Source organism: Zonotrichia leucophrys, chromosome 29 (genome assembly GCF_028769735.1).
Source record: "Zonotrichia leucophrys gambelii isolate GWCS_2022_RI chromosome 29, RI_Zleu_2.0, whole genome shotgun sequence".
Lineage (NCBI taxonomy): Eukaryota > Metazoa > Chordata > Aves > Passeriformes > Passerellidae > Zonotrichia > Zonotrichia leucophrys.
This window is the reverse complement of record NC_088198.1, coordinates 1123333-1142078: the sequence shown is the minus strand read 5'-3', so window position 1 is coordinate 1142078 and position 18746 is coordinate 1123333. Positions and strand designations below refer to the sequence as shown.

At 42.6% G+C, this 18746-nt stretch overlaps 1 protein-coding gene across 2 annotated transcripts in view; it reads left to right on the top strand.

Annotated features, from left to right (window-relative positions):
- R3HDM2 (R3H domain containing 2) overlaps nt 1-18746 on the top strand; it is a 99926-nt gene that overhangs the window by 14094 nt on the left and 67086 nt on the right. Inside the window, exon 1 of one of the 2 annotated variants that reach the window (XM_064734621.1) lies at nt 4155-4410. The exons of the other annotated variant lie outside the window; for it this stretch is intronic. The gene's annotated coding sequence lies outside the window, so the exon portion shown is untranslated. Of the gene's footprint in view, nt 1-4154; nt 4411-18746 lie in introns of those variants that run through there. 2 annotated transcript variants of the gene reach the window in all.

The window sequence follows — 18746 nt, the reverse complement described above, 5'->3', positions numbered from 1 at the left end:
ATGTATTAAATATACTATCATAGAGTCAGATTATTGTATATTAAATATACAGTCATAGAGTTTATGATATATTAAATATGCTATCGTAGAGTCAGACTATCATATATTAAATATGTACTATAATATATTAAATATACTATCATAGAGTCAGACTGTTATATATTAAATATACTGTCATAAAATCTATGATATATTAAATATTATATCATAGTCAGACTATCATATATTAAATATTCTGTCATAGAGTCAGGTTCTTGAGGGGCTGGGTGGTGTCTGGTGTTCGTGTCCTGGACCCCTGGGGCAGGGAGGAATGATGGATCTCACTCCATGGTTTTAGAAGGTTAATTTATTACTTTATAATACTATCATATATTAAAAAATATATGGTACACAAATCTCTTAAATACTGTGATAGTTTTATATCTCTGATAGTTTTATATCTTAAATACAGCAAGGGGGTGGAATGAGATGGACCCAAGCCATTCCATGGTTCCATTTTCAGATCCTTTCTTCACCTTCCTCCCCTTTCCAGCCCTCATGTCTCCACCTGGGCACACCTGAGCCACAGCCCCAGCCTTCCAGCACGGAAATCTCTTAAATACTCTGATAGTTTTATATCTCTGATAGTTTTATATTTCTGATAGATTTATATCTTAAATACAGCAAGGGGGTGGAATGAGATGGACCCAAGCCATTCCATGGTTCCATTTTCAGATCCTTTCTTCACCTTCCTCCCCTTTCCAGCCCTCATGTCCCACCTGGGCACACCTGAGCCACAGCCCTGCAGCACACAAATCTCTTAAATACTGTGATAGTTTTATATCTGTGATATATCTCTGATAGTTTTATATCTCTGATAGTTTTATATTTCTGATAGATTTATATCTTAAATACAGCAAGGGGGTGGAATGAGATGGACCCAAGCCATTCCATGGTTCCATTTTCAGGTCTTTTCTTCACCTTCCTCCCCTCTCAAGCCCTCATGTCCCACCTGGGCACACCTGAGCCACAGCCCCAGCCCTGCAGCACAGAAATCTCTTAAATACTCTGATAGTTTTATATCTCTGATAGTTTTATGTCTTAAATACAGCAGGGGGGTGGAATGAGATGGGCTTTAAGGTCCCTTTCCACCCACAGCATTCCATGATTTCACCTTCCTCCCCTTTCCAGCCCTCATGTCCCACCTGGGCACACCTGAGCCACAGCCCCAGCTGTCCTTCAGCACTTCTGAGTACACAAATCTCTTAAATACTCAGATACTCTTAAATACAGCAAGGGGGTGGAATGAGATGGACCCAAACCATTCCATGGTTCCGTTTTCACATCCTTTCTTCACCTTCCTCCCTTTCAAGCCCTCATGTCCCACCTGGGCACACCTGAGCCACAGCCCTGCAGCTCACAGATCTCTTAAATACTGTGATAGTTTTATATCTCTGTTATATTATATCTCTGATAGTTTTATATCTCTTAAATACAGCAAGGGGGTGGAATGAGATGGACCCAAACCATTCCATGGTTCCATTTTCAGATCCTTTCTTCACCTTCCTCCCCTTTCCAGCCCTCATGTCCCGCCTGGGCACACCTGAGCCACAGCCCCAGGTGTTCTCTGCTGCCCTCCAGCACGGAAATCTCTTAAATTCTCTGATAGTATTATATTTCTGATAGTTTTATATTTTAAATACAGCAAGGGGGTGGAATGAGATGGGCTTTAAGGTCCATTTCCACCCACAGCATTCCATGATTCCACCTTCCTCCCCTTTCCAGCCCTCATGTCCCACCTGGGCACACCTGAGCCACAGCCCTGCAGCACACAAATCTCTTAAATACTGTGATAGTTTTATATCTCTGATAGTTTTATATCTTAAATACAGCAAGGGGGTGGAATGAGATGGACCCAAACCATTCCATGGTTCCATTTTCAGATCCTTTCTTTCACCTTCCTTCCCTCTCAAGCCCTCATGTCCCACCTGGGCACACCTGAGCCCAGCCCTCCAGCACAGAAATTTCCTAAATACTCTGATAGTATTATATCTCTGATAGTTTTATATCTCTGATAGTTTTATATCTCTTAAGTACAGCAAGGGGGTGGAATGAGATGGACCCAAACCATTCCATGGTTCCATTTTCAGATCCTTTCTTTCACCTTCCTCCCCTTTCCAGCCCTCATGTCCCACCTGGGCACACCTGAGCCCAGCCCCAGCTGTCCTTCAGCATTTCTGAGTACACAAATCTCTTAAATACTCTGATACTCTTAAATACAGCAAGGAGGGGGAATGAGATGGACCCAAACCATTCCATTTTTCCATTTTCAGATCCTTTCTTCACCTTCCTCCCTTTCAAGCCCTCATGTCCCACCTGGGCGCACCTGAGCCCAGCCCTGCCGCACTCAAATCTCTTAAATACTGTGATAGTTTTATATCTCTGTTATATTATATCTCTGATAGTTTTATATCTCTTAAATACAGCAAGGGGGTGGAATGAGATGGACCCAAACCATTCCATGGTTTCATTTTCAGATCCTTTCTTTCACTTTCTCCCCTTTCCAGCCCTCATGTCCCACCTGAGCCCAGCCCTGCAGCACAGAAATCTCTTAAATACTCTGATAGTTTTATATCTCTGATAGTTTTATGTCTTAAATACAGCAGGGGGGTGGAATGAGATGGACCCAAACCATTCCATGATTCCATTTTCAGATCCTTTCTTCACCTTCCTCCCCTTTCCACCCCTCATGTCCCGCCTGGGCACACCTGAGCCACAGCCCCAGGTGTTCTCTGCTGCCCTCCAGCACGGAAATCTCTTAAATACTCTGATAGTATTGTATCTCTGATAGTATTATATTTTAAATACAGCAAGGGGGTGGAATGAGATGGGCTTTAAGGTCCATTTCCACCCACAGCATTCCATGATTTCACCTTCCTCCCCTTTCCAGCCCTCATGTCCCACCTGGGCACACCTGAGCCACAGCCCCAGCTGTCCTTCAGCACTTCTGAGTACACAAATCTCTTAAATACTCAGATACTCTTAAATACAGCAAGGGGGTGGAATGAGATGAGTTTGAGGTCCCTTTCCACCCAAACCATTCCATGGTTCCGTTTTCACATCCTTTCTTCACCTTCCTCCCTTTCAAGCCCTCATGTCCCACCTGGGCACACCTGAGCCCCAGCCCTGCAGCACACAAATCTCTTAAATACTCATAGTATTCTATCTCTGATAGTATTTTATGTCTGATAGTTTTATATCTCTTAAATACAGCAAGGGGGTGGAATGAGATGGACCCAAACCATTCCATGGTTCCATTTTCAGATCCTTTCTTCACCTTCCTCCCCTTTCCAGCCCTCATGTCCCACCTGGGCACACCTGAGCCCAGCCCTCCAGCACACAAATCTCTTCAATACTGTGATAGTTTTATATCTCTTATACTTTTATATCTTAAATACAGCAGGGGGGTGGAATGAGATGAGTTTAAGGTCCCTTTCCACCCAAGCCATTCCATGGTTCCATTTTCAGATCCTTTCTTCACCTTCCTCCCCTTTCCAGCCCTCATGTCCCGCCTGGGCACACCTGAGCCACAGCCCCAGGTGTTCTCTGCTGCCCTCCAGCACGGAAATCTCTTAAATTCTCTGATAGTATTATATTTCTGATAGTTTTATATTTTAAATACAGCAAGGGGGTGGAATGAGATGGGCTTTAAGGTCCATTTCCACCCACAGTATTCCATGATTTCACCTTCCTCTCTTTCCAGCCCTCATGTCCCACCTGAGCCCAGCCCTGCAGCACACAAATCTCTTAAATACTGTGATAGTTTTATATCTCTGATATATTATATCTCTGATAGTTTTATATCTTAAATACAGCAAGGGGGTGGAATGAGATGAGTTTGAGGTCCCTTTCCACCCAAACCATTCCATGGTTCCATTTTCAGATCCTTTCTTCACCTTCCTCCCCTTTCCAGCCCTCATGTCCCACCTGGGCACACCTGAGCCACAGCCCTGCAGCTCACAGATGTCCTGAACACTCTGGCCTGGCTGTTGGAGCTCTGAGCACCCCCAGATCCTGCCCGTGTTCCTCCAGGGCTGCCGGGGGACGGTGCTGCGTCTTTAACGCGGCTCCGGCTGCGCGGAGGCAGCAGCTCCATTGAAGATTTGCAGGAGGGGGCTGTGTGGATGTGGCGATTGGCAGAGCTGTGCTGACATCTCTAGGAGCTGCTGAGCTGCTTGTCAGAGCCCCCGGCAGCAGCAGAAATCAGGTTTTTTTGGGGTTTTTTTTGGGTATTTTTTATTCGGGAGAGCTGGCGGGGGCTCCACGGGAGCCGGATTATCCTGGCAGAATTCCTCTGGAACTGCTCGTGGCCATGGAGTCTCCGCTGAAATCAGCAAACAGCTGACGTGCTCAGAGTGCAGAACCACCAGGGTGAGTTTATTTTTAGAATGAGGTTTTAATTATTTGAGAGAAAAAAAAAAAAAAAAAATTGGTCAGACTTTTTTTCCCCCCCCCCCCCCCTTCCCCGGCGTGAATGTGGGTGAATATTTCAGTGTGGCTCTCCCCTTGGAAAACGCCAGGATTTCTGCTGCTGTTCATTTAAAATGGAGCTGGACTGAATAAAAATGTGGCTCTGAGGGGTTTGGGAGGGTGAGATGAGCTCTGCTCTGGTTCCTTTTGTGATTCTGCCGGGGATTCACCTCCGGAGAGAGGAGAGAGGGAATCCCCGGTGCTCTGCCGTGTCATTAAGGATTCCCCTGACGGCATCATGGAATCTCCTTGTGCTCGGGCTGCAGCTGCTCCCGGGCACTTCCCTCCTTCTGCACAGACAGAACCTTCCCCACTCCTTTTCTGGGTTAATTTTCAGTGGATTTATGTGTTTGGAGCTGGTTAGTTGATGGGGGAATATTGGTTATCGGGTTGGCGTCGTGCCCTGTGACGTTTTTGGGGTGGCTTATGCAATTTGGTGTTCTGTAGGGTGGTGCTTGTGTTCACTGATACATTAACCCCATTTTTAAATTAATGTAAATTAATTTAAACCCCTCACTGAGCTTAGTGGCATGTCCATCACTCAGTTTTGCCTAGAAGAAGTTTTGCTCCCCTCATCCCAGGTTTAGTGCTGGGAGCTGGATTATTTTAGGATTGAGGTGTGGTTGTTGTACTTTGGGATCTCAGGATCTCCCTGCCTGCTCCTCACACTCCATCCCAACTAATGCAGCTGCTCCTGGGTGGTTCCCCTCGTTCTGCACAGACAGAACCTTCCCCCATCCTTTCCTGGGTTAATTTTTAATGGATTTATTTCTTTGGAGCTTTGTATTTGATGGGGGAATGTTGGTTACCGGGTTGGCGTCGTGCCCTGTGACGTTTTTGGGGTGGCTTATGCAATTTGGTGTTCTGTAGGATGGTGCTTGTGTTCACTGATACATTAACCTCATTTTTAAATGAATGTAAATTAATTAATGTAAATTAATTTAAACCCCTCACTGAGTTTAGTGGCATGTCCATCACCCAGTTTTGCCTAGAAGAAGTTTTGCTCCCCTCATCCCAGATTTAGTGCTGGGAGCTGGATTATTTTAGGATTGAGGTGTGGTTGTTGTACTTTGGGATCTCCCTGCCTGCTCCTCTCACTCCATCCCAACCAATGCAGCTGCTCCTGGGTGGTTCCCCTCGTTCTGCACAGACAGAACCTTCCCCATCCTTTTCTGGGTTATTTTTTAATGGATTTATTTCTTTGGAGCTTTGTATTTGATGGGGGAATGTTGGTTACTGGGTTGGCATCGTGCCCTGTGACGTTTTTGGGGTGGCTTATGCAATTTGGTGTTCTGTAGGGTGGTGCTTGTGTTCACTGATACATTAACCCCATTTTTAAATGAATGTAAATTAATTTAAACCCCTCACTGAGTTTAGTGGCATGTCCATCATCCAGTTTTGCCTAGAAGAAGTTTTGCTCCCCTCATCCCAGATTTAGTGCTGGGAGCTGGATTATTTTAGGATTGAGGTGTGGTTATTGCACTTTGGGATCTCTCTGCCTGCTCCTCTCACTCCATCCCAATTTCTGCAGCTTGCAGGTTCTGCAGAGACAGAACCTTCCCAGATCTTTTTCTGAATTATTTTTAGTGGATTTATTTCTTTATTTGATGGGGGAATGTTGGTTACTGGGTTGGCATCGTGCCCTGTGACGTTTTTGGGGTGGCTTATGCAATTTGGTGTTCTGTAGGATGGTGCTTGTGTTCACTGATACATTAACCTCATTTTTAAATGAATGTAAATTTAATGTAAATTAAGTTCTGCTCTCCTCATCCCAGATTTAGTGCTGGGAGCTGGATTATTTTAGGATTGAGGTGTGGTTATTGCACTTTGGGATCTCTCTGCCTGCTCCTCACACTCCATCCCAACTTCTGCTGGCAGCCAACAAATAAAATTAATTTTTTTCTTTGAATCATTATTTCCCCATATATTTTTTTTTTTTCTTTAAATCCATTTCTGGGTCTCACCTGGACAACACCCAGAGTCTGCCATGGGATGAGTTCCTGCCTTTTCCTTTTCTCCTCTGGAGCTGCTGGACAAACTTTGTGTTTGGGCAGGGAATTCCTGGTTCCCTCATCCAGATTTTCAGTGCTGCTGCTCCTGCCTGGCACCGGCTGGGCACAGGAGCGGGTGCCAGCAGGAGGAGAGTTTTCCACTTTTTCCTGCTTGGTTTTCCACATTTTCCTGCTTGGTTTTCCACATTTTCCTGCTTGGTTTTCCATTTTTTCCTGCACGGATTTCCATTTTTTCCTGCTTGGTTTTCCTGGTTAGTTTTCCATGTTTTCCTGGTTGGTTTTCCTTGTTTTCCTGCTTGGTTTTCCTGCTTGATTTTCCAGGTTTTCCTGGTTAGTTTTCCATGTTTTCCTGGTTGGTTTTCCTGGTTAGTTTTCCAGGTTTTTCTGCTTGGCTTTCCTTGTTTTCCTGCTTGATTTTCCTGCTTGGTTTTCCATGTTTTCCTGGTTGGTTTTCCTGGTTTGTTTTCCATTTTTTCCTGGTTGGTTTTCCATGTTCTCCTGGTTGATTTTCCTTGTTTCCCTGATTGCTTTTCCTGGTTAGTTTTCCATGTTTTCCTGGTTGATTTTCCATTTTTTCCTGGTTGGTTTTCCATGTTCTCCTGGTTGGTTTTCCATGTTTTCCTGCTTGGTTTTCCATTTTTTTTCCTGGTTGGTTTCCCAGGCTTTCCTGGTTGGTTTTCCTGGTTGGTTTTCCACATTTTCCTGGTTAGTTTTCCATGTTCTCCTCATTGATTTTCCATTTTTTCCTGGTTGGTTTTCCTGGTTGTCTTTCCTTGTTTTTCTGGTTGGTTTTCCATGTTTTCCTGGTTAGTTTTCCATGTTTTCCTGGTTGATTTTCCATTTTCTCCTAGTTGGTTTTCCATGTTCTCCTGGTTAGTTTTCCATGTTTTCCTGCTTGGTTTTCCATTTTTTTCCTGGTTGGTTTCCCAGGCTTTCCTGGTTGGTTTTCCTGGTTAGTTTTCCTTGTTTTCCTGGTTAGATTTCCTTGTTCTCCTGCTTGGTTTTCCTTGTTTTCCTGCTTGGTTTTCCACATTTTCCTGGTTAGTTTTCCATGTTCTCCTCGTTGATTTTCCATTTTTTCCTGGTTGGTTTTCCAGGTTGTCTTTCCTTGTTTTTCTGGTTGGTTTTCAATTTTTTCCTGGTTGGTTTTCCATTTTTTCCTGGTTGGTTTTCCATTTTTTTCCTGGTTGGTTTTCCATGTTCTCCTGGTTAGTTTTCCCATGTTTTCCTGGTTGGTTTTCCATGTTCTCCTCGTTGATTTTCCATTTTTTCCTGGTTGGTTTTCCAGGTTGTCTTTCCTTGTTTTCCTGGTTGGTTTTCAATTTTTTCCTGGTTGGTTTTCCATGTTCTCCTGGTTGATTTTCCACATTTTCCTGGTTAGTTTTCCATGTTTTCCTAGTAGGTTTTCCTGGTTGGTTTTCCTGGTTAGTTTTCCATTTTTTCCTGGTTGATTTTCCTTGTTTCCCTGATTGGTTTTCCTGGTTAGTTTTCCATGTTTTCCTGGTTAGTTTCCCAGGCTTTCCTGATTGGTTTTCCTGGTTAGTTTTCCTTGTTTTCCTGGTTAGTTTTCCATGTTTTCCTGCTTGATTTTCCTGGTTGGTTTTCCATTTTTTCCTGCTTGGTTTTCCGTGTTTCCCTGGTTGGTACCTCTGGTGCAGGTGGAAGCAATTCTGCTCGAGTTTCACTAAAAAATCAGTGGAGGGATTTCTGCAGTTTTAAACAGGCCTAAGGAAAAATTCCCTAAGAAAAATGGGATTAAACAATTTTGATTTCAAGTTTTCCAAGCTTAGAACTCCCAGCGGCAAGGGCCACTCTCAGTCCTGCTGCTGAAAAAAATGTGAAATTATTGATTTGATGTTGAAAAAAAAAAGGATCCTGCTGCTCCTTTTTCCTTTCATTTTTGGGAGATGCTTTAAAACCTTCTCACCCTTCCCTTCCAAAATCTCTGTGAGGAAAAAAAAACCCAAATTCAACAGCAAAAATCCAACCCCAAAAGAGTCAAAAAGTGAAGGATGATCCCAGACACTGAGAGAAAATAATCAACTGCACAAACAGGCCAGGAATTAAACAGGCCTGAGGAAAAAATCCCTAAGAAAAATGGGATTTCTGCAGTTTTAAACAGGCCTCAGGAACCCTTTCCTAAGAAAAATGGGATTTCTGCAGTTTTAAACAGGCCCGAGGAACACTTCCCTCAGAAAAATGGGATTAAACAGTTTTAAACCGGCCTGAGGAACACTTCCCTTAGAAAAATGGGATTAAACAGTTTTAAACAGGCCTGAGGAACACTTCCCTAAGAAAAATGGGATTAAACAGTTTTAGACAGGCCTGAGGAACACTTCCCTAAGAAAAATGGGATTAAACAATTTTAAGCAGGCCTCAGGAACATTTCCCTAAGAAAAATGGGATTAAACTGTTTTAAACCGGCCTGAGGAACACTTCCCTTAGAAAAATGGGATTAAACAGTTTTGAACAGGCCTAAGGAACAGTTTTAAACAGGCCTCGGGAACACTTCCCTAAGAAAAATGGGATTTCTGCAGTTTTAAACAGGCCTGAGGAACACTCCCCTCAGAAAAATGGGATTAAACTGTTTTAAACCAGCCTGAGGAACACTTTCCTTAGAAAAATGGGATTAAACTGTTTTAAACAGGCCTAAGGAACAGTTCCCTAAGAAAAATGGGATTTCTGCAGTTTTAAACAGGCCTGAGGAATCCTTCCCCTAGAAAAATGCGATTAAACACTTTTGAACAGGCCTGAGGAACAGTTCCCTAAGAAAAATGGGATTAAACAGAACAGGCCTGAGGAACACTCCCCTCAGAAAAATGGGATTAAACAGTTTTCCCTGAGAAAATTGGGATTAAACAGTTTTAAACAGGCCTGAGGAACAGTTCCCTAAGAAAAATGGGATTAAACAGTTTTAAACAGGCCTGAGGGACACTTCCCTAAGAAAAATGGGATTAAACAGTTTTAGACAGGCCTCAGGAACAGTTCCCTAAGAAAAAATGGGATTAAACAGAACAGGCCTGAGGAACATTTTCCTAAGAAAAATGGGATTTCTGCAGTTTTAAACAGGCCTGAGGAACACTCCCCTCAGAAAAATGGGATTAAACAGTTTTCCCTGAGAAAATTGGGATTAAACAATTTTAAACAGGCCTCAGGAACAGTTCCCTAAGAAAAATGGGATTAAACAATTTTAAGCAGGCCTCAGGAACAGTTCCCTAAGAAAAAATAGGATTAAACAGTTTTAAACAGGCCCGAGGAACACTTTCCTAAGAAAAATGGGATTTCTACAGTTTTAAACAGGCCTGAGGAACACTCCCCTCAGAAAAATGGGATTAAACAGTTTTAGACAGGCCTCAGGAACACTCCCCTCAGAAAAATGGGATTAAACAGTTTTCCTGAAAATGGGATTAAACAGTTCTAAACAGGCCTCAGGAACCCTTCCCTCAGAAAAATGGATGATTTTAAACCGGCCTGAGGAACACTTCCCTGAGAAAATTGGGATTAAACAATTTTAGACAGGCCTCAGGAACAGTTCCCTAAGAAAAAATAGGATTAAACAGTTTTAAACAGGCCTCAGGAACATAAGAAAAATGGGATTTCTGCATTTTTAAACAGGCCTAAAAAAAACTTCCCTTAGAAAAATGGGATTAAACTGTTTTAGACAGGCCTGAGGAACACTTCCCTAAGAAAAATGGGATTAAACAGTTTTGAACAGGCCTGAGGAACACTCCCCTCAGAAAAATGGGATTAAACAGTTTTTAACAGGCCTGAGGGACACATTCTTCAGAAAAATGGGATTAAACTGTTTTAAACAGGCCTGAGGAACACTTCCCTTAGAAAATTGGGATTTCTGCAGGCCTGAGGAACACTTCCCTTAGAAAAATGGGATTAAACAGTTTTCCCTGAGAAAAAGTGGGATTAAACAGTTCTAAACAGTTTAATCCCATTTTTTTTTTAGGGAAGGGTTCCTTAGTATTTAAAACTGCTTAATCCCATTTTTCTTAGGGAATTTTCCTCAGGCCTGTTTAAAACTGTTTAATCCCATAAAAATGTTTCTATAAAATATAAAATTACTACTATAAAATATAAAAATACTTCTATATAATATAAAATTTTTTCTATGAAATAGGAAAATATTTGTATAAATTATAAAAATATCTGTATAAAAGATAAAATTTCTATAAAAAATAGAAAAATATTAGTATAAAAATATTTCTATAAAACAGAAAAATATTTGTATAAAAATATTTCTATAAAATAGAAAATATTTCTATAACATCTAAAATTATATAAAATAGAAAAGATTTATATTATATTATTTATATAAAATAGAAAATATGTATATTAAATTATTTATATAAAATAGAAACATATTTGTATACATCATAAAAATATCTGTATAAAAGATAAAATTTCTATAAAATAGAAAATATTTCTATAACATATACAATTATTTCTATAAAATAGAAGAATATTTCTATAACATATAAAATTATTTGTATAACATATAAAATTATTTGTATAAAATATAAGCATAAAACTTTTATTCACCTCTGTGATTCCTGGGTATCACATGGAAATTATTTTGACAGCCCAGGCCACACTTTTGGAATAAAGTGAGAACAAATTTTCACCCGTCCTGAGTTTAATCTTGATGGAGGGAGGTAACAAAATACCAGAATATTTAATTCCCCATTAAATTATATTTATTAAGGTGTTTTCCACAAGGAAACCTCCGGATTCCCCAGCATCCCCTTGGGCTCGGCTGCATTTCCTCTCTGCGTGTTCATAAAAAGTTTTTAATTCTTTTTATTGGATTTTTATTATCCAACCCTTCCATCTGCATCATTCTTTCAGAATTTGATGTCATGAGGGGGTGGAAATGAGGATTTCGAGCGGTGACTCAGCACAGGCACTGCAGGCACCTCCAACCTCATGGGGAGAATTAGGTTTTGCTGTTTTTTGGGTTTTTTTCCTGTTGAATTTGGGGTTTTTTTTTCCTGTTGAATTTGGGTTTTTTTCCTGTTCAATTTGGGTTTTTTCCTGTTGAATTTGGGTTTTTTTCCTGTTGAATTTGGATTTTATTTCCTCTTGAATTTGGTTTTTTTTCCCTCTTGAATTTGGTTTTTTTTCCTGTTGAATTTGGCTTTTTTCCCTGTTGAATTTGGGGTTTTTTTCCTGTTAAATTTGGGGTTTTTTCCTGTTGAATTTGGTTTTTTTTTCCTCTTGAATTTGGTTTTTTTTCCTGTTGAATTTGGCTTTTTTTTTCCTGTTCAATTTGGGTTTTTTCCTGTTGAATTAGGGTTTTTTTCCTGTTGAATTTGGCTTTTAATGTTGAATTTGGTTTTTTTTCCTGTTGAATTTGGCTTTTTTCCTGTTGAATTTGGGTTTTTTTCCCTGTTGAATTTGGGTTTTTTTTCCTGTTGAATTTGGGTTTTTTTTCCTGTTGAATTTGGGTATTTTTCCTGTTGAAATATACAATAAACTGCATTTTGTATACAATAAATTGCAGTTTGTATACAATAAACTGCATTTTGTATGCAATAAACTGCATTTTGTATACAATAAATTGCATTTTGTATGCAATAAATTGCATTTTGTATGCAATAAATTGCATTTTGTATACAATAAATTGCAGTTTGTATGCAATAAACTGCACTTTGTATGCAATAAATGACATTTCCTATACAATAAACTGCATTTCCTATACAATAAACTGCATTTCCTATACAATGAGTTATTGTATACAACAAATTGCATTTTGAATACAATAAATTTCATTTTGAATACAATAAATGGCATTTTGAATACAATAAGTTAATGTATACAATAAACTGCATTTTATATACAGTAAGTTATTGTACACAATAAATTGCGTTTTTTATACAATAAATTGCATTTTGTGTACAATAAACTGCATTTCCTATACAATAAGTTATTGTATACAATAAATGGCATTTTGTATGCAAAAACCTGCATTTTGTATACAATAAATGACATTTTGGATACAATAAATTCATTTCCTGTACAATAAACAGCATTTTGTGTGCAATAAATGGCATTTTGTATACAATAGGAGCATTTACTATAAAATAAATTGCATTTTGCATACAGTAAGTTATTGTATGCAATAAACTGCCTTTCCTATACAATAAACTGCATTTCCTATACAATAAATTGAATTTTCAATACAATAAATTATTGTATACAATAACCTGAATTTTGTATACAATAAATCGCATTTTGTGTACAATAACCTGCATTTCCTATACAATAAATTGCATTTTCCGTACAATAAATTGAATTTTCAGAGCAGCCTGGAGCCCCCATCCCTCATTCCATCCCTCCGTCCCCCAGCCCCACCAATAAATTGAATTTTCAATACAATAAATTATTGTATACAATAACCTGAATTTTTGTATACAATAAATCGCATTTTGTGTACAATAACCTGCATTTCCTATACAATCAATTGCATTTTCCATACAATCAATTGAATTTTCAATACAATACATTATTGTGTACAATAACCTGAATTTTGTGTACAATAAATCGCATTTTGTGCACAATAACCTGCATTTCCTATACAATCAATTGCATTTTCCGTACAATAAATTGAATTTTCAGAGCAGCCTGGAGCCCTCATTCCATCCCAGCCCCACCGCCCCCATTTCCCTCTCCCTGAGTCACCCCCGCCCCGTTGCCCCTGGCAACACCGCCCCGTTGCTATGGAGCTCGGCCTCCCATTGGCTGCCGAGCAGCCAATCAGGGAATTGCTGGCCGGAGCGTCACTGGTCCCCGGCGGGAGGGAGGGAGGCGATGGGTGCTGGGTGATGCTGCCCCCAAACTGGGCAAAATGGGGAAATTATGGGATGGATTGCGCTTGGGTGAGGCCAGGGAGGGCAGCGAGGATGGTGAGGGTGTCACGGTCACAGTGTCTGAAAATCCCCTGGCCAGGATTGCTCTCCTGGGGGGATGAGGAGCCTCAGAGGAAAATGAAAATTATTGAAAAAAAAAGAAAAAAAATTGAAAAAAACAAATGAAAAATGAAAACAATAATTATCTGATTGCTTCTCCTCTGTTTTGCTGCTTTAGAATGTGTTTGGAGATTGTTCTCTCCTGGGGGGATGAGGAGCCTCAGAGGAAAATGAAAATTATTGAAAAAAAAAGAAAAAAAAATTTAAAAAAAAATTGAAAACAAATGAAAAATGAAAACAATAATTTTCTCGTTTGCTTCTCCTCTATTTTGCTGCTTTGGAATGTGTTTGGAGATTGTTTCAGTGGATTCTGGTGTGAATTGTTTTGACTCTTTGACCAGTCAGGGCCAAACTGTGTTGGGATTCTGGAGAGAGTCACAAGTTTTCATTATTATCTTTTTAGCCTTCTGTAAATATAATTTCTGTGTTCTTTAGTTAGTTAGTCTGAGCTCCTGTCTGGAAGGGCAGGTGTCCTCAGGATGGTGTCACAAAATTCTCATTGTCTGAAAAATCCCTTGGCCAGGTTTGTTGTTCTGGGGAGCTGAGGAGCCTCAGAGGAAAATGAAAATAATTGGAAAAAAATTGAAAAAAAAAAGGAAAAAAATTGGAAAAAATGAAAAAAAATTTGAAAACAAATGAAAACAATAATTATCTCATTTGCTGCTCCTCTTTTTTGCTGCTTTGGAATGGGTTTGGGGATTGTTTACCCACAGGTGATTGTTTCATTTGGTTTCTGGCGTGAGTTGTATTCTTTAGAATAGTTGAGTGTAGTATTCTTGAATATAATATAGTATTATAAAATAATATAGTGCTATAAAATAGTGTAATAGTTAATATAATGTGGTGTTATGAAAGGGAAACTGAAATGTGACTCTGGAAAGAGTCGTGAGTTTTTGTTATTGCACTCAATCCCCACCTCAAACCACTCAATTCCCATTTCTGACCGCTCCATCCCTTCTCAAACCTCTCAATCTTCACCTCAGACCTCTCAATCTTCACCTGAAACCCCTCCATCCTCCCTCAGACCCCTCAATCCCCATTTCTGACCCCTCAATCCCCCCTCAGACCCCTCCATATCCCCTCAAACCCCTCAATCCCCCTCCATCCCTCTCAGACCCCCTCAAACCCCTCCATCTCCCCTCAATCCCCATTTCAGACCCTTCCATCTGCTCTCGTCCCCCTTTCCCCTCCTCAGACCCCTCAATCCCCACCTCAAACCCTTCAGTCCCCATTTCTGACCCCTCCATCTCCCTCAAACTCCTCCATTTCCCCCTCAGACCACTCAATCCCCATTTCAGACCCCTCCATATCCCCTTAAACCCCTCAATCCCCACCTCAGACCCCTCCATCCCCCTCTATCTCTACCTCAAACCTCTCCATCCCACCTTAGACCCCTCAATCCCCATTTTAGACCCCTCCATATCCCCTCAAACCCTCAATCCCCACTTCAAACCCCTCCATCCCCCTCTCAGACCCCTCAATCCCCTCTGACCCCTCCATCTCCACCTCAAACCCCTCAATCCCCATTTCAGACCCCTCAATCCCCCTCAAACCCCTCAATTCCCACCTCAAACCCCTCCATCTCCCCTCAAACTCCTCAATCCCCATTTTAGACCCCTCTATATCCCCTCAAACCCCTCAAACCTCTTTTCAGACCCCTCAATTCCCATTTCTGACCGCTCCATCCCTTCTCAAACCTCTCAATCTTCACCTCAAACCCCTCCATCTCCCCTCAGACCCCCTCAGACCCCTCAATCCCCATTTCTGACCCCTCAATCCCCCTTTCAGACCCCTCCATATCCCCTTAAACCCCTCAATCCCCACCTCAAACCCCTCAATCCTTATTTCTGACCCTCAATCCCCATTTTTGACCCCTCCATCTCCCCTCAGACCCCTCAATCCCCATTTCTGACCCCTCAATCCCCATTTCTGACCCCTCAATCCCCATCTCAAACCCTTCAGTCCCCATTTCTGACCCCTCCATCTCCCCTCAAACCCCTCCATCCCATCTCAAACCTCTCAATCCCCCCTCAGACCCCTCCATCTCCCCACAGACTCCTCAATCCCCATTTCAGACCCCTCCATATCCCCTTAAACCCCTCAGACCCCTCAATCCCCATTTTTGACCCCTCCATCCCTTCTCAAACCTCTCAATCCCCCCTCAGACCCCTCCATATCCCCTTAAACCCCTCAATCCCCTCTTCAAACCCCTCAAATCCCCCCTCAAACCCCTCAATCCCCATTTCAGACCCCTCAATCCCCTTTTCAGACCCCTCAATCCCCACCTCAAACCCCTCAATCCCCCTTTCAGACCCCTCAATCCCCATTTTTGACTCCTCCATCCCTTCTCAAACCTCTCAATCCCCACCTCAAACCCCTCCATCTCCCCTCAGACCCCCTCAGGCCCCTCAATCCCCATTTCTGACCCCTCAATCCCCCCTCAGACCCCTCCATATCCCCTTAAACCCCTCAATCCCCACCTCAAACCCCTCAATCCCTATTTCTGACCCTTCAATCCCCATTTTTGACCCCTCCATCTCCCCTCAGACCCCTCAATCCCCATTTCTGACCCCTCAATCCCCCCCTCAAACCCCTCAATCCCCATTTCTGACCCCTCAATCCCCATTTCTGACCCCTCAATCCCCATTTTCAGCCCCCTCCATCCCCAGCTCTGTGTGTGGGCAGCTGCAGCCATGTGTCTCCTTTGCCACCCTCATTTTTCGCTCTGTTCCCTGAGAAACAAGGCCAGGAACAGGAGTTTATTTAGCAGGAGCTTCCTGCCTTTCCCAGATCTGCTGCCAGATCCATCTGAGCTGGAAATTCAGAACTTGCCTTGCTTTAATTCCCTCCCCAAGCAGGAGCTCACGGCTGCAAAGTGCAAAGGTGGCAAAAAGGCAGCAGAGGTGGAATTCCATGTTCATTTCTGCAGTGAGGAGGAGGATTTCAACGTGCCCTGACTCCCTGACCCTTTTAGGGCAGGAAATATCCCAGAAAATATTCCCATTTTCCTCAGTTCCCTGCTCTGCCATTTTCCAATCTGCATCCTCCCATTCTTCCCTTCCACCTTTACTCATTTTTTTTATTCCTGACACACATTTTTTGCTGCATCTGGGTCATTTTTTTTTTTTTTCTCTCTCTCTCTCTGCCAAAGCCCAGCTCGGTCCCACCCACCCTCCCTGAGTGCTCTGAACTTGAAATTTCTCCACCAAACCCCGTCTGTCACCGTCACTCTGTGTCTGCCACCCCCTCACTGCATCCCACGGCTGCCCCGGGGAGCTGGGGCTGATTCATTCATCCTGCCAGGAATCCTCCTCTGGAAAAAACAAAAATTCCCCCTGATTTCTGCGTGTCCCGGAGGCTGCCTGCTGCGGATGGGAGCTGGAACAGGAGGGGGCAGCTGATAAATGTCATTTTTTTGTGCCTCTGAGTTTGTCTTTTCTGGGAAATCAGTGTGATGCTGGAGTTACGTTGCCAGCACGACAGGAAAAAAAAAAAAAAAAAATCCTGTTATCATTCTTAAATTTGGCTGAGGGGAAAAACTTGTTAGAGGGTGGGTGGTGCAAAAGGGAATGAGCTGTACGAATTTATTTCAGTGCCGTGTGTGCAGATCCGGTGCTGCCTCCTCCCTTCCCTTCCCTTCCCTTCCCTTCCCTTCCCTTCCCTTCCCAAACCTTCCCAAACCTTCCCTTCCCTTCCCTTCCCTTCCCTTCCCTTCCCTTCCCTTCCCTTCCCTCCCCTTCCCTTCCCTTCCCTTCCCTTCCCTTCCCTTCCCTTCCCAAACCTTCCCAAACCTTCCCTTCCCTTCCCAAACCTTCCCAAACCTTCCCAACCTTCCCTTCCCAAACCTTCCCTTCCCTTCCCTTCCCTTCCCTTCCTTCCCTTCCCTTCCCTTCCTTCCCTTCCCTTCCCTTCCCTTCCCTTCCCTTCCCTTCCCTTCCCTTCCCTTCCCTTCCCTTCCCTTCCCTTCCCTTCCCTTCCCTTCCCTTCCCTTCCCTTCCCTTCCCTTCCCTTCCCTTCCCTTCCCAAACCTTCCCTTCCCAAACCTTCCCTTCCCAAACCTTCCCTTCCCAAACCTTCCCTTCCCTTCCCAAACCTTCCCAAACCTTCCCAAACCTTCCCAAACCTTCCCAAACCTTCCCAAACCTTCCCAAACCTTCCCTTCCCTTCCCTTCCCTTCCCAAACCTTCCCTTCCCTTCCCTTCCCAAACCTTCCCAAACCTTCCCAAACCTTCCCAAACCTTCCCAAACCTTCCCTTCCCTTCCCAAACCTTCCCTTCCCTTCCCAAACCTTCCCTTCCCTTCCCAAACCTTCCCTTCCCAAACCTTCCCTTCCCAAACCTTCCCAAACCTTCCCTTCCCAAACCTTCCCAAACCTTCCCCAAAATCTGCTCCAGATCCTCTTGGGATATTGAAATCCCTGAGCCCGGAGCAGTTTGGAATATTTTGGGGCTGGGAGGAGGCAGAGTTTGCCACCTTCACCCCCTGCAAAAACCATCCCACAAATCGGGCCCAGTGTTCCCTTTTCCCTTCCTGACCTAATTCCTGGTGGAGCAGCGTGGGATTCCCTCATGAGGGGAATTTGCTGGGATATTTCATTTTTCCCATGAATTTTGTGAGATATTTCCCTCCCTGCACCTTTATCCCACAAATTTGCTGGGATATTTCCCTCCCTGCACCTTTCCCCTATGGATTTTCTGGGATATTTCCTTTTCCCCATGAATTTTCTGGGATATTTCCTTTCCCCCATGGATTTTCTGGGATATTTCCTTTTCCCCATGAATTTTCTGGGATATTTGCATTTTCCTATGAATTTTCTGGGATATTTCCCCATGAATTTTCTGGGATATTTCCTTCCCCCATGAATTTTCTGGGATATTTCCAATTTCATATGAATTTTCTGGGATATTTCCATTTCCCCATTAATTTTCCTGGCTATTTCCCTCCCTGCACCTTTTTCCATGAATTTTCTGGAATATTTCCATTTTCCTATGAATTTTCTGGGATATTTCCTTTTCCCCGTGAATTTTCTGGGATATTTCCCTCCCTGCACCTTTATCCCAGGATATTTCCTTTTCTCCATGAATTTTCTGGGGTATTTCCATTTCCCCATGGATTTTCTGTGATATTTCCTTTCCCCCATGGATTTTCTGGGATATTTCCCTCCCTGCACCTTTATCCCACAAATTTGCTGGGATATTTCCCTCCCTGCACCTTTTCCTTATAGATTTTCTGGGATATTTCCTTTTCC